The sequence below is a fragment of the Papaver somniferum genome, chromosome 5 (genome assembly GCF_003573695.1).
Source record: "Papaver somniferum cultivar HN1 chromosome 5, ASM357369v1, whole genome shotgun sequence".
NCBI lineage: Eukaryota > Viridiplantae > Streptophyta > Magnoliopsida > Ranunculales > Papaveraceae > Papaver > Papaver somniferum.
The window spans coordinates 71,196,433-71,211,498 of record NC_039362.1 but is presented as its reverse complement, the minus strand read 5'-3'; the positions used below and the strand labels follow the sequence as shown (position 1 = coordinate 71,211,498).

At 39.3% G+C, this 15,066-nt stretch overlaps 1 pseudogene; it reads right to left on the bottom strand.

Annotated features, from left to right (window-relative positions):
• Positions 1 to 4,601: 4,601 nt before the first annotated feature.
• On the bottom strand, positions 4,602 to 4,701 carry LOC113284801 (annotated as a pseudogene).
• Positions 4,702 to 15,066: the final 10,365 nt, after the last annotated feature.

Below are 15,066 nucleotides of genomic sequence, written 5' to 3'. Positions count from 1 at the left end.
TTGCTTAGTTGCTCGAATATTGATTCACTATCAATATTCATTAATTTATCAGTAATTCGTCGTATTGAGCAATACTTTCTCAATTGCTCGAATATTGATCCAACTATCAATATTCAGTAATTTGTCGAATCGAGCAATACTTGATCAATGCTCGAATATTGATCCAACTATCAATATTCAGTAATTCGTCGAATCAAGCAATACTTGCTCAATTGCTCGAATACTGATCCAACAATCGATATACAGTAATTCGTCGATCAATACTTGCTCAGTTACTCGAATGTTCTACTGAGCAATTTGTCATTCATGCTCAATTCAACAAACCCTAGACTCATTGTCTAATCAGTCAACGTGACTAATCAAATACACGTCTGTCATGCAGACTCCACGATTCGTGAGACACCAATCACGTCACATGGGGGATATCAATAAGGGTTTTGGTCTGGCGGCCTACGACGCGTGGATTCATCCACGATGGGAATGTAAGTAAGTCGTGCAACGGTTGAAGGAGTTAGCAAAGTAGTGGGTGGACGGTTAACCAAGTTTCCGCACGACGTGGAACTGGTTTCACCACGATCTTCCACTTTCCCACTCTTTCACTCAAGAAACCGTCACACTTACAAGGATCAGGGTGCTCATCATTCTTGCAATATAAATAAGTCCAAATCGAGGACAATAGAGGAGGATCATCATTCATCAACAACTCGATAAAAACTTATTCACAGAACTCAACTTCAGCAGTTCATTAAATTTGCAAAAACCTTCAACACATCCACAATCCTTGATCATCATTGATCCCACACAATTCTCAGCTTCCCTCCTACAGATCAACCCATCTCCCTCTTTATGACTGAATTGATTCTGGAACGGCCATTGTCTTGGTTTAGGCCGGAGTCCTACAGATTGATCTCTCGAATATAAGCACTCCCTTTGCAGTGCATCTGTGTGAGGTTCAGCAATTTTCTCGGTTGAGGAGTCTTGTCCACACACTCGATTCTTCACTTTCCTAAAAAACCAGCAAACCGTTTTCCCCATCCACAGGCCCATGTTGGGATGATGGTGAACATATGTGCACCTTCCTGATGGTCTTAAATGCGATCTAAGCCATTCAAATAGGCTGGCTAAGTTGAATGGTCGTGATCGATTTAAGACATTAGTGGAATTTTCCACGACCCTTAGAAGCATCACACCTGTCATGGTTTGAGCAATCGTTTCATTGCTCCATGACTTTCCCGTGAGAAATTGTTAGATGATAGGCACATTTTTGTGTCTTATATAATCTCAATTGTATATATTATTAGTGCTCGATTTTAAATTTATTATGGCTTTTTATGTCCCTGTAGGTATTTTTGGAGAAATAAGCTTTTGTGGTGAAATTGGCTAAAAAAGTGGTTTATGCGCTCGTGGGAGAAAATTACTATACTGACTCTCACTTTGGATAAGGGGTAACCTAATTACTAAGGGGTGACCCATTTCCAGGCATCTGCTAAAGGAAGACCAGCCACGGATAAGGGGAGGTCATCCCCTACCTTTTGAATTTTGTGAATTGGCGGGAATATGTGCAGTCACGAACAGATTTTAGGGTTGGATTTTCGGGAGGTTTTTGAGGAGATTCAATTGCTAGAATTGGTTTCAGTGGGCCTGTTTTGGATTTACAGGTTTAGTATAGGCCTTTAAATCAACATAGTTGGGCTTGATTATTGATTTGAAGAGAACATGGAACATGAGTTTGAGTTGCGAAATTCTCTGGGAAGGATTTGGGAAAGGTTTTCGTCGAGAACTTCACGGGAATGGACTGTGGTAGGACTGTTGCGACAAGACAGGAGCAGTAGGACTTTCGAATCGAGAAAAATAAGGAAGCTTACACGGACTTTTGGTGAAACAGAGAATGTTATAATATCGGATTCTGTTTGGTGTGTGGAAGTTGCGCGTAAAGAAACTGAGGAGAATATACTACGAAGATTTGATGTTATCCTAAGGAGAGTTTCCACCTCATACTACGCGTAAAAAAGGAAACAGGAAGACGCGTAAAGCAACAGGGAGGAGAAGATTATTTCCGAGACTTTTGGCGAAAGAAAACAAGATTATTTTTGGATTTACTCGTCCATGTTGGGTATATATAGGTGCTGTGAGATTCATATAAGGAGACGAACAGTTTGGGGTAGTTTAGAGAACCAGAGGAGACAAAAATCACGAGTTGCAGGAAAGTTGTTCTGCTGGTGCTGCTGAAGAACACGAAGAACATCAACCCACGCTCAACTGTCGCAGAACACTGTCGTTGTTCTACAACACTTCGCTTCTATCGTTACTGTAGCAGTCTTATTCCTTCTGCTTCTCTTGTAACAGTCGATCTGCAACACATATAAACGTTGCGATTGAACTATTTTACTCCCTTTGAGTCTCTTCACCTTTGAAAACACCTTTTGAGCAATGGAAAAATATTTTGAACCTGTTTTTGATATGAGGAGCTAAACCCCATTGCTGAGGCGATAGAGGAAGCTATTTTTCCAATAAAGAGTGGTATTTTCTATTTATCTTATTTATTACAATTATTTATATGATTATTTGCCTTGTTTGAGAATTGTTTTAATGATTTTTATTCAATAATTGTGATTTCCATTGATGGTATATGCTTGGACTTAGGTTTTTGATATCCCATGCTTTTGATTTACACTTGTTATTTTAAAAATCTACTTGTTGCAACATCTTAGAATCAAATTAAACGAAAAAATTCAAAAAATATAAATATTGGATTTAAATCACTTTGAACTTGGAAAATAGTGGAATCTTAGCCTCAGTGTTCTTTTAATATTGATAACAACATCATCTTTGTTTGAGTTTTCTATTTTTGTTTTAGAATTTAAGTCTATATTTTATCCTTCGCAAGTCTGAGAATCGAACCACTTTTATCACTATCTACAATCACATCAATTTTTGGCGCCGCCGACGCGGATTTGCTTTTAGGGTTTTTAGACTTCGTTTTCTTTTATTTATTTATTTTTTATTTTTTTAGGTTTTTATTTTTTTTGTTCTTTTTTACGTTTTTGGGTATTTATCTTTTGTCTACAGGTTTTGGATCATAAAGCGAATTGAGCCAAGGAGTTTGGTGATTTCGTAAAGACTGGAACTTAAAGCATAAAGACTTGGAGCGAAAGCTTAAAGCGAAAAGAACGGAGAAGAAGACAATTTCTTTATAGATTTTTTTTTAGGGTTTGTTTATTTTTCTTTATAAAAAAAAAAGAGAGAGAACTGTATTAGGGTTTCTTATTTTTGTAATTTTTGTTTTCTTTTTTTGGACACTTGGACATTGGATTTTGGACATTATTATTTTTTTTAACCCTAAGGAAGGGTTGGTTTAAATATAAACTGTGTGCAGAGAATGACGGTGATTACGATATCGCCTAGGCCCGTCGGGTTCGTACATGAATAGGAGTCGTGGCCCGAGTCGACTTCAGCGGTTCTTCGCCCGTCTGGTACAGGAGGTAAGTTTTTCGAAACACCCGCGAATCACCTGTCAGCGGGTTTACTGTATTCCTTCGTTTGCATATATGCTGAGGACTTGAAAACGGCTGCTTTAATTTCCTATAAAGGGCAAGGACTGTCCATACAAGATAAGGGTTCAGATTTCATCACCGTTCTCTTCTTGCCCGCCTTAGAAAAACGAAACCAAACGCGAACCTAAGCCTAAAATTTTGACTAGAACGAGACCTATAGGGAAACGAGCTTAATAGGAAAGTCGTTCGAAGAATATTGGTTACTCTTTTGAGCATACTTCGAAGTTCTTGAAGGTTTCTGTGAGTTGAATGCGTGACTGCGCCGCCTTGTAACCGGTGAGGCCTTGGGTATCAAAGCTCCACTAAGCTTCCCTCGTCTCGATTCAACTTACTTTGACTCGGATTGATTCCAGAGGGGTTTGCTCAGATTGTAACGAGTTTCTTTTTGAAAGAATAGAAGCTGGTCTAGAAACAATCTAAGTAGAGCCATCATGCTTTTTGTTTGGTAGAAATTTAGGTTTGATTTGGTTGAGTCAGCCTTGTTTTGTGTTTGCATAGAATTCCCTACCTTATTCTGTTGCATGCCTGAACGTAAAAGAGACGCCCTAGGTAGATTTGTTAAAGAGAAACCTAGTAGTTCTAAGCGTCTTGATTACCTAAATTTAGAAAGTCCGATTCGTGAAGATTCCGTTTTTGAACGTCCGTTTGAGGAAAGAATCCCTAATAGTCCAATAGCGCCAGAAATGGCAACTCTGAAAGCCTTGTTGAATCCTACTAGGACTACTCGTCCCTCGTGTATCAGGTTACCTGAAACTGAAGCAAATTATGAACTTAAGCCTGGAACCTTATAGTTGCTCCCAATCTTTTTAGGAAAAGAAAATGAAAACCCCTATTTCCATGTTAGGGACTTTGAGGAAATTTGTAGTACCCTGAAAATTAGAAACCTTGATGATGATGCTTTAAAACTCAGGTTATTCCCCTTTTCATTAAAAGATAAAGCCAAGCCGTGGCTGTATAGTTTGGCTTCCGAATCAATTAAAACCTATGAACAACTTACATCTGCCTTTTTGAACAAGTTTTTCCCTAGGCACAAAACCTTGTCTATTAGGACGCAAATCTGCATGTTTACACAACAGGAGGGAGAATTTTTGTATAGGTATTTGGAAAGGTTCAATGATTTATTAGCCCAATGTCCTCATCATGGTTTAGAAAAGGTTAGGTTAGTTCAGATCCTTTATGAGGGTTTAGATTATCCCACCACAACTACAGTAGAGTCCATGTGTACAGGTGGGTTTGAAAACCAAACAGTTGATGATGCGATGACATATTTGCATGAAATCGCCGAAAAGACCCAACAATGGGAAAGCAATAGGGTACCCCAGAAAACAACTCTTCTAGGCAGAGGAAACGTTAATAGGGTAGAAGGAAGCTTTGAATCAGATGCCAAAATTGCTGCTATAGCGAAAAGGTTAGAAGCTTTAGAAGTGGGTCACACTAGTGGTAGATTGGAGCCTTTTTGGGAAGGACAGAATAATGAAGAGCAAGCCAATGCTCTCTATAATAACACTAGGTATGATAACCGTCAAAAGTTTGACCCATATTCAAAAACCTATAATCCTGGTTGGAGAAACCATCCAAACCTTTCATGGTCTAAGGGCCAGAGTCAAGGTCAGTTTAGTAATTCTAATGCTCCCCCAGGTTTTGGTTACACTAAGAATTCATCAGGCCCAGAAAACAAAACGACTAGCTTAGAGGAATCTATTAAGATGTTAGCAAAAACTCAGGATATGTTAGCACATAGCCAAATTAGTTTTCAACAGGAAACCAAGAAGAACTTTCAAACTAATGTTCAGAGCCTTGCTAAGCTAGAACTTCAAGTCGGCCAAATAGCTAAGACTTTAAGTGAGAGAGATAACGGAAGGCTCCCTAGTCAGACTACCCCCAACCCTAGAGGAGTTCATGAAGTAGGTGCAAAACCATCGAATCAATTGAATGCTATTAGAACCCTTAGGAGTGGTAGAGTAGTAGACAATCAGGTAACCATGCCCGATAGTGAACATATTGTAGTTCACCCCTCAGGATCTCATCCCTCAGGACCACTAACTGAGGGGACTGCTAAAATTTCCGATGATGCCAATTCGGTTCCTGAGAGGTCTGATTCTGTGCCTAGAGCCCCATTTCCCCAGCTATTAGCATCAACAAAGAAGGAATCGAGCTTTAATGACATATTGGAGGTTTTTAAGCAAGTTACCATAAACCTTCCTTTATTAGATGCAATTAGGCAAATTCCTGCTTATGCCAAGTGGTAGGCTTTGGGATATGTATAAAATAAGAGCAAAAGACAGCCTACAGTGATACCTGCAAGTGCACAGGGTCAGTTGTAGCTTGTGTGCAAGAACAGGGTCATTCCACAGGGACTTGGGGTGTTATGAAGTTTCACTATGCTAATAATTGATGCAAAACTAAATGCAAGGTCACAAGGTTGCAGTGACAGTGAAACAGAGATGGTAAAACAGCAAGGAACCAAGGCTATGAGCCAAGGGCAGGGAAGGCAGTGCACTGATTTCAGTGCACAACAAGCTTCAAAATACAAGAAATAAACAGCAAGATAGCTAAGAAATTTAGCTGAGCAGGGAGCAAAACAGAATTGAATTTATAAGTGACTGTAAAAGGGATTTGTGGTTAAGCTAAGGGCTTAGAATCCACCTTGTGTCCTAATCAAGCAATGCAATTCTAGGTTGAAATTAGGATCTTAAGCATACATTAGAATGGGAGGAGAATCAGCTTGCTCACTGATATGCCCCTAGTATTGACTGTCTTTTGACAGCACAGCCAATCACAGGCATATCAGAGCACTGACTTCTTCCCATTACTCAAGCAAGACAAGCATTAAGACGACTATCCTAGCAATTCATCATTTAACAGTGCACTAGGCTTCATCTGAGCCTTAGCCAGTGCAACTTAGCTCATGCTAATCTTGTGAACAACAATAAACATCATACAAGGTAATTCAAACAACACACACATGGTGAGCAATTACAAAAACATGATAAACATAATTAACATTTGAAATGGAAATTAACTGAATTAAGAACTATAATAGAAATTCACAGAACATGGATAATTGAGGGCACTGGCTAGTCCAGGCCTCTGAGGTGGTGCTCTGGCTAATCCAGGCATAAGCCTTTACATCACACCAGTCCCTTCTATTTATACCCACAAACCCAATTTGGGTTTTCCCCCAAATTACAAAATTAGGGTTCTTTCCCAAAAATCCCCAAAATCAAACAGTACATAATTAGGGTTTCTCACCTAATTCATTTAATTCAACCATACCCCTATCATCTCTGTTCTTCTCCATGCTTTTTCAATTGAAAATTTGGGACAATTTCCCAAATACCTAATTTGGCAGAGAAATTAGGGTTTCGGATTTTACCTTCTTTGATGCGATTTCTCTTCAATCCACACTGACCCATCCTTCCTCTTGTTCTCCTACTCCATTCCCATGTGTCAGTTTGTCTCTAGCTTCACCTAATTTCTCTTCCATGTCCATCAATTCTTTTTCCCTAATTTTCAAAACCCTAGACTAGGGGAAATCAGTGAATAGGAAATGATGGGCACGTTAGAGGGATTTGTGAGTGATGATGATGATGTTTGTTGGCAGTTGGTGGAAGTGGTGGTTGTGGCAGGGTGATGGTGGTGGAGTTGGCAGGAGCAGAGCTCGACTGCTCGAAGGAGGAAGATGAGAATTTGGGTAAGGTGCGTTTGGCTGAAGGGTATAGGTGTTCGATACTTGGGTGTTAGGCGGGATATCAAGATTCGATGTTGGCGAATCTGAGTCACTGGATGCGAAGCTGGTAGGTGAATCGGATGGCTACCCCTGAAGAGTCTGGTAGCGACCGTCGGATGTCTTGATACAACGAAGTTAACGGCGAAGATCGAGGTTAGGTGCTGTAGTGTTTAGCGGAAGTATCGCTATTTGATGCGCAGGCAAAGAAGCGACCGTAGGATCTAAATGTGATCTAATCTGAAGGCTTGGAATTTAGGTACTATGGTGTTTTGCAGAGACTTCAGATTTTGATGCTCTACGAGGGATCGACCATTGGATGATGAGATGGATCCGATCTAACGGTTGAGAATGGAGGCGGGTATGGATATAGAAAATGGGTTTGGGTAAGGGTTTTGGGCCTTGGGTATGCCAAGCCCATATCTTCTTCAAGAACAATTCTTCCTTCTTGAGCCCATTCCTAGCTTTTTGGACGTGCGCTCCATTCTTTGCGGCTTCCTTGCGTAATTTCTTCCGGTTTTTCACCACTCTTCAGCTCTTTTCCGCTCCGCAAGTTATCCAGACTTTATTTATTACCTAAAAATGCAAAATTAAGTAAGAAAAATATTTATTCTTGAAAACAATGAAAATACAGAATATGGGATAAAATGTAGAATTACTGCACAAAAGATGAGTTAAATGCCAACAAAAAGGGATAAATATATACATTATTTGGCACTCATCACCAAGTTCCTTAAGGATATGTGTACGCGAAAGCGAAAACTTAGCGTCCATAAGAAAGCCTTTTTAGCTAGTCATGTAAGTTCAATCATTCAGAACACTACCACTCCAAAGTACAAAGACCCAGGTTCCCCAACCATTGCTTGTACAATAGGTAAACACCGGGTAGAAAAAGCTTTACTTGACTTAGGAGCCAGTGTGAACTTACTGCCGTACCATGTGTACTTACAACTAGGACTTGATGAAATGAAACCTACTCAGATAACACTGCAGTTAGCTGATAGGTCTGTCAAAATTCCTCGAGGTGTTATCGAGGATGTTCTTATTGAGGTCGAAAAGTTTATTTATCCAGTGGATTTCGTGGTCCTAGATACCCAACCTGTCCCTGACCCAGAGAACCAGATACCTGTGATTTTAGGTCACCCATTCTTAGCTACGTCTAATACGATCATAAACTGTCGAAATGGTGTGATAAATTTATCCTTTGGTAATATGACTATCGAAATGAACATTTTTAATGTCAGTAAGCTACCTTATGATCTAGATGACACATGTGTTAAAGAGGTGAATATGATAGAATCCTTAGTTCAGGAGTCATTACCAAACATCTTGTCTGAAGACCCATTAGAGAGTTGTCTATCCCGTTTTGGTTTAGATTTTGACGATGATAGTACCATTGAACAAGTGAATGCTCTATTAGATTCTACCCCTGTGTTAGACACTGATAGATGGAAAGCTAGGTTCAAACCATTACCAGCTTCCGAGACTACCTCAGTTCCTTCCTTAGAAGAGCCCCCCAAGTTGGACCTCAAACCACTACCAAATAACTTGAAGTATGTGTTCTTAGGCCCATCTGAGACTTTACCTGTGATTATTGCTGCCGACTTGGATAGTGATCAGGAAAGTAGGCTAGTAAAAGTACTTCAAGATAATAAGGAAGCTTTAGGGTGGTCTATAGCAGACATTAAGGGTATTAGTCCTACCGTTTGTATGCATCAGATTCATTTAGAGGAAGACTCCAAACCGTCTAGGGAGATACAACGTCGACTGAACCCTAACATGAAAGAAGTAGTTCGAAAAGAGGTGCTTAAGTTGTTAGATGCGGGTATTATCTACCCAATTTCAGACAGTAAGTGGGTCAGACCCGTTCAGGTTGTTCCCAAGAAATCAGGTATCACTGTAGTCCAGAATGAGGATAATGAGTTAATCCCAACCCGAGTGACCACGGGATGGCGTGTCTGTATCGACTATAGGAAATTGAACAAGGTCACAAGGAAGGATCACTTTCCCCTTCCTTTTATCGACCAAATGTTAGAGAGACTAGATGGATATAGTTTCTATTGCTTTTTAGATGGATTTTCCGGATATAATCAGATCGTTATTGCCCCAGAAGACCAAGAGAAAACCACTTTTACCTGTCCCTTTGGTACATTCGTGTGTAGACGCATGCCTTTCGGGCTGTGCAATTCCCCTGCGACTTTTCAGCGTTGTATGATGAGCATATTTTCTGATATGGTAGAACGGTTTTTAGAGGTCTTTATGGATGATTTTCAGTATTTGGTTCATATTTTGATGAGTGCTTGCATCATTTGACATTAGTGTTTACTAGGTGTAAGGAAAAGAATTTAGTGCTTAATTGGGAAAAATGCCATTTCATGGTTACATCAGGAATTGTTTTAGGGAACATCATTTCTTCAAAGGGTATAGAGGTAGACAAAGCCAAAGTTGACCTTATTAAGACTTTACAGGTCCAAAAAACCGTAAAAGACATTAGGTCATTCCTAGGGCATGCAGGTTTTTACCGTCAATTCATTAAGGATTTTAGCTTGATTTCTAGACCTCTTTGCAGTTTGCTTGCAAAAGATGTTAAGTTTGTCTTGGATGATGCTTGTTTAGAGGCTTTTGAGAAGCTTAAAAATTTACTCACTACCGCTCCCATAGTCCAGGCACCAAACTGGAACCTACCCTTTGAGATTATGTGTGATGCTTCAGATTATGCTATAGGCGTTGTGTTAGGTCAACGAATAGACAAATTACTTCATGTGATTTACTATGCTAGCAAAACTCTGAATGATGCCCAATTGAACTATACAACTACCGAGAAGGAACTGCTAGCCATCGTGTTTTCTTTGGATAAGTTTAGATCCTACCTATTAGGTTCTAAGATCGTAATCTATACCGATCATGCTGCTTTGAAATACCTTTTGTCTAAGAAGGACACCAAACCTAGATTGATTAGGTGGATCCTATTGTTACAAGAATTTTCTCCAGACTTTAAAGACAAAAAGGGTGCTGAAAATGTAGTAGCAGACCACTTATCCAGGTTAGTTTTTAGTTCCCCTAGTGATGCCCTTCCTATAAGGGATATCTTTCCTGACGAACAATTGTTCTCTGTTTCCCAATCACCTTGGTATGCAAATATAGTGAATTATCTTGTTACTGTCCGAACCCCTCAACATTGGGGTAAACAAGATCGTTCTAGGTTTTTAGCCGAGGTTAATCATTTCTTTTGGGACGATCCTTATTTGTTTAAGTATTGTCCAGACCAGATTATTAGGAGATATGTACCTGAGTGTGACCAGTCCAGTATTCTCTCCTTTTGTCATGAACATGCTTGTGGGGGTTATTTTAGTGCTAAGAAGACTGCTGCAAAAATATTGCAGTGTGGATTTTACTGGCCTTCACTGTTTAAAGACTCACATAGTCATTGTGTTTCTTGTGATCGTTGCCAGAGGTTAGGAACCATTTCCCGTAGAAATATGATGCCATTGAACCCTATTTTAGTGATTGAGGTCTTTGATGTGTGGGGCATTGATTTTATGGGTCCATTTCCTAATTCTTTGGGTTATCTTTACATACTTGTCGCTGTAGACTATGTGTCTAAGTGGGTTGAGGCGGTTCCGTGTAAAACAAATGATCATAGGGTCGTAATTAAGTTTTTGAAAGAGAATATACTTACACGTTTTGGTACACCGCGATCTATAATTAGTGATGGGGGTTCACACTTTTGTAATAGACCGTTTGCTCTGTTAATGAAACAAGATGGTATTACCCACAAAGTAGCTACCCCGTATCACCCACGGACTAGTGGTCAGGTAGAGGTTTCCAATAGGGAAATTAAGCGTATTTTAGAGAAAACAGTTAATCCCAATAGGAAAGACTGGTCGTCGAGGCTTACTGATGCCTTATGGGCTTGCCGTACCGCGTTTAAGACACCCATTGGAATGTCACCCTACCGTTTAGTATTTGGCAAGGCATGTCACTTGCCTGTTGAGTTAGAGCATAGAGCCTATTGGTCTATTAAGCAGCTAAACTTTTCACTTGACAAGGAAGGAGCTCACAGAAAGCTCCAGCTCAATGAGTTGGACGAGATTCGTAGAGATGCATATGATAGTGCTAAGGAGTATAAGAACAAAATGAAACTTGTACATGATAAGAATATTTTACGGAAGTCGTTTTCTCCAGGTCAAAAAGTTCTTCTGTATGACACTCGTTTGCATCTATTCCCCGGGAAACTGCGCTCTCGGTGGACCGGTCCTTTTGTGGTCCGTACTGTTTTTCCTCATGGCGCTATTGAGATTGAGACATCAGATAGTACTAGTTCTTCAAAGGTTAACGGTCAGAGATTGAAGCCCTTTTTAGAGCCTTTTCCTACAGGTGATGTTGAGGAGGTCCCTCTGGAGGACCCTGTTTACCCTTGATTGACCATCGAGGCGATTTGTATGTTGTATAATATTTTTGTCGGTTTTTGGTTTCACTTCACCCAGGTACTATCTTTCTGAAATCTCGCTTTACTATTTCCTCATGTTACTGTTCTTTCATTCGAAACATTGAGGACAATGTTAGATTTAAGTTTGGGGGGTGGGGTAGAAACTTTTTGTTTTAAATAAACTTCAGAGCCTAGAAATTTATGCATATTAAGGATAACACTAACAAACCTAAGTGGATGGAAGCATTGTGGTTGTAGGAGTTGAGGAACCAATCTGATTAGATGGAAACATCTAAAAGAGTCTATTCATAAAAGCACAGAGCTCAGGTGTTAGAAATAACATGATAGTTTCACCATATCTCGTTGAGTCCTTTTCACTTCTATTTTTATTTTATTTTGTTTTTAAACTATGTTACTCTAAGTGATTAGGTGGGGCTCACGATTCAAGTTGTTACCAATGTTAGGGTGAATTAGAGTGCTTGAGATACCATGAAAGAAAAAAAAAAAAAAAAAAAAGAGACCAGACCATTTGACCAAAAGGAATAAATTCAATAAAGTCGACCACTGGTACCCTTGTATATGCCAGCTGTGTTGACCTAAAGTTAGGATTATCAATCATTGGTTCCCTTGTATATGCCAGTTGTGTTGATATTAGTCAGACTAGTATCTCAGTCCATTAAGATAGGTTCATTTTAGCGGAGGCCTTCAGACAGATATGAGAAACACCGTTCACTTAGTAAACATCAAAACCATCTATGTTTTTCTCTATTTCCATCTTCTTGATCTATCCATGTGATTAGTTTTGACTCCGGATATTGATGTCCATAGTGCGACTATCTGAGTAGAGCTCTGTCACTTTATATGAATTTTAATATGCTTGAGTGCAAACTCGTGTAAAACAATTGGAATTTCGCATCAGGGTATTTCTTCCTGTAGTCAATAAGTATGCCAACCAAGGAGATTCTTTAGTGCTTTCCAAGGTTCTGCGTAGATATCTAGGGTCTGGAGTATAAAGTTTGTGTGGGTATACCTCTGGTGAGCCCTCTCGAGACTATAACTCGGCCACTAGGGCCACCTAGGGGTTTAAAGGCTTATTGCATACGCTAAATGCAATCGACGGTGCCTGCGACAGTGAGTTAGGATTTTATTTTCTATTTGATTTGCTCGAGGACTATCAAATAATAAGTTTGGGGGTATTTGATAGGCACGTTTTTGTGTCTTATATAATCTCAATTGTATATATTATTAGTGCTCGACTTTAAATTTACTATGGCTTTTTATGTCCCTGTAGGTATTTTTGGAGAAATAAGCTTTTGTGGCGAAATTGGCTAAAAAAGTGGTTTTTGCGCTCGTGGGAGAAAATTACTATACTGACTCCCACTTTGGATAAGGGGTAACCTAATTACTAAGGGGTGACCCATTTTCAGGCATCTGCTAAAGGAAGACCAGCCACGGATAAGGGGAGGTCATCCCCTACCTTTTGAATTTTGTGAATTGGCGGGAATATGTGCAGTCACGAACAGATTTTAGGGTTGGATTTTCGGGAGGTTTTTGAGGAGATTCAATTGCTAGAATTGGTTTCAGTGGGCCTGTTTTGGATTTACAGGTCTAGTATAGGCCTTTAAATCAACAGAGTTGGGCTTGATTATTGATTTGAAGAGAACATGGAACATGAGTTTGAGTTGCGAAGTTCTCTGGGAAGGATTTGGGAAAGGTTTTCGTCGAGAACTTCACGGGAATGGACTGTGGTAGGACTGTTGCGACAAGACAGGAGCAGTAGGACTTTCGAATCGAGAAAAATAAGGAAGCTTACACGGAATTTTGGTGAAACAGGGAATGTTATAATATCGGATTCTGTTTGGTGTGTGGAAGTTGCGTGTAAAGAAACTGAGGAGAATATCCTACGAAGATTTGATGTTATCCTAAGGAGATTTTCCACCTCATACTATGCGTAAAAAAGGAAACAGGAAGACGCGTAAAGCAACAGGGAGGAGAAGATTATTTCCGAGACTTTTGGCGAAAGAAAACAAGATTATTTTTGGATTTACTCGACCCTGTTGGGTATATATAGGTGCTGTGAGATTCATATAAGGAGACGAACAGTTTGGGGTAGTTTAGAGAACCAGAGGAGACAAAAATCACGAGTTGCAGGAAAGTTGTTCTGTTGGTGCTGCTGAAGAACACGAAGAACATCAACCCACGCCCAACTGTCGCAGAACACTGTCGTTGTTCTACAAAACTTCGCTTCTATCGTTACTGTAGCAGTCTTATTCCTTCTGTTTCTCTTGTAACAGTCGATCTTCAACACATATAAACGTTGCGATTGAACTATTTTACTCCCTTTGAGTCTCTTCACCTTTGAAAACACCTTTTGAGCAATGGAAAAATATTTTGAACCTGTTTTTGATATGAGGAGATAAACCCCATTGCTGAGGAGATAGAGGAAGCTATTTTTCCAATAAAGAGTGGTATTTTCTATTTATCTTATTTATTACAATTATTTATATGATTATTTGCCTTGTTTGAGAATTGTTTTAATGATTTTTATTCAACAATTGTGATTTCCATTGATGGTATATGCTTGGACTTAGGTTTTTGATATCCCATGCTTTTGATTTACACTTGTTATTTTAAAAATCTACTTGTTGCAACATCTTAGAATCAAATTAAACGAAAAAATTGAATAAATATAAATATTGGATTTAAATCACTTTGAACTTGGAAAATAGTGGAATCTTAGCCTCAGTGTTCTTTTAATATTGATAACAACATCATCTTTGTTTGAGTTTTCTATTTTTGTTTTAGAATTTAAGTCTATATTTTATCCTTCGCAAGTCTGAGAATTGAACCACTTTTATCACTATCTACAATCACATCATTAGAGTATACAAATATTATATGGAAAGTTTTAGTATTTAGGGTTATATTTAGTATTTGATATATTTAGTATGAATTGATTTACAAGTATTAATCTTGCATACCAAGTTATGGTGTCGCTATATATATACCCTATGGTGCTGCAAATCTCTCGTCTCTCGTCTCTCACGCTCATTGGTGATTGGGGGAAGTGGTAGCACACCGTCTTAGGTACTGTAGGGTTCGATCCATCATGAGTGAATCGTCACACCATCCAGTTTGTCGGCATTGATGAGTTTGCAGTAACCGCCTAAGATAACATCTGCCACAAGGTATGGCTCATCTTCCCTTTCCGTAGGTGAATCAGACTGCGCGGTCATTTTCACTGTCACACCTCCAACTTGAAACATGGTCGCCTTTGTTACCAAATCTCCAATTTGAAATGGATTTGGGCGTTGCACACCTACTTGGTCCTTGGACTCGTCATCTTAAATCGAGAC